Raw genomic sequence first — 846 nt, forward strand, 5'->3', positions numbered from 1 at the left:
ACATCCCAGAAGGTGCATGCCTCCTCCATCCTCAGCCCCTCCGGTGCGGTTACAGGGGAGCAGCTGCCAGCACCCTGAGCTTGTCTGGGGTGGGCTGGGAAGGCCTGCTGAGGCAGAGGCTCTCGGGAGGGCAGGGCTGGCCTTCCATCTCCCCCAGGACTGTCTCAGAGCTGGGGACATGCAAGCCTTTCTCCTTCACAGACTGGGCTTAACTGTAAACTGGTCACGGAAGACTCCTAGCTCTCCTGGCTTCCTGGATGTTCCTGGAAGCCCTTCCACACTTCTGCATCCTAGAAGACGGCCTTCCCTTCCCCTCTTCTCTCCCTACCTAGTCTCCCTTTTCTCTCTGGGTCTTGACTCCACATTGTTGCACCAAAGCCCCCATCCCAGTAGAAGGTGATGTCACAGGACAGATAGACCTGGTGGAGGTGAGGGGAGCAGGGCCCACCTCCCTGGAAGCTCTGTGTGCATCCCATCAAAGCGGTGCCCTTTCACCGTCATTTCTGTTAGGTCAATATTGAATCTCCTGGACTAATGCTCTAACAATTAAAATCTTTTCTCTCCTACTTCCACTTCTGGAAACTATGTCATCTCCCCAAGTTTTAATTGCTGTTATCTCTTCTTCTGTTTTCCTTATTCTTCCTATTATCTTAATAATTTTTATTTATTTATTTGGGTTTCCCAGGTGGCACTAATGGTAAAGAACCCGCCTGCCAATGTAGGAGACATAAAGAGATACGGGTTCTATCCCTGCGTCAGGAAGATCCCCTGGAGAAGGGCATGGCAATCCACTCCAATATTCTCGCCTGGAGAATCCGGTGAACAGAGGAGCCTGGAGGGCTATAG

The sequence above is a fragment of the Cervus canadensis genome, chromosome 5 (genome assembly GCF_019320065.1).
Source record: "Cervus canadensis isolate Bull #8, Minnesota chromosome 5, ASM1932006v1, whole genome shotgun sequence".
Taxonomy (NCBI): Eukaryota; Metazoa; Chordata; class Mammalia; order Artiodactyla; family Cervidae; genus Cervus; species Cervus canadensis.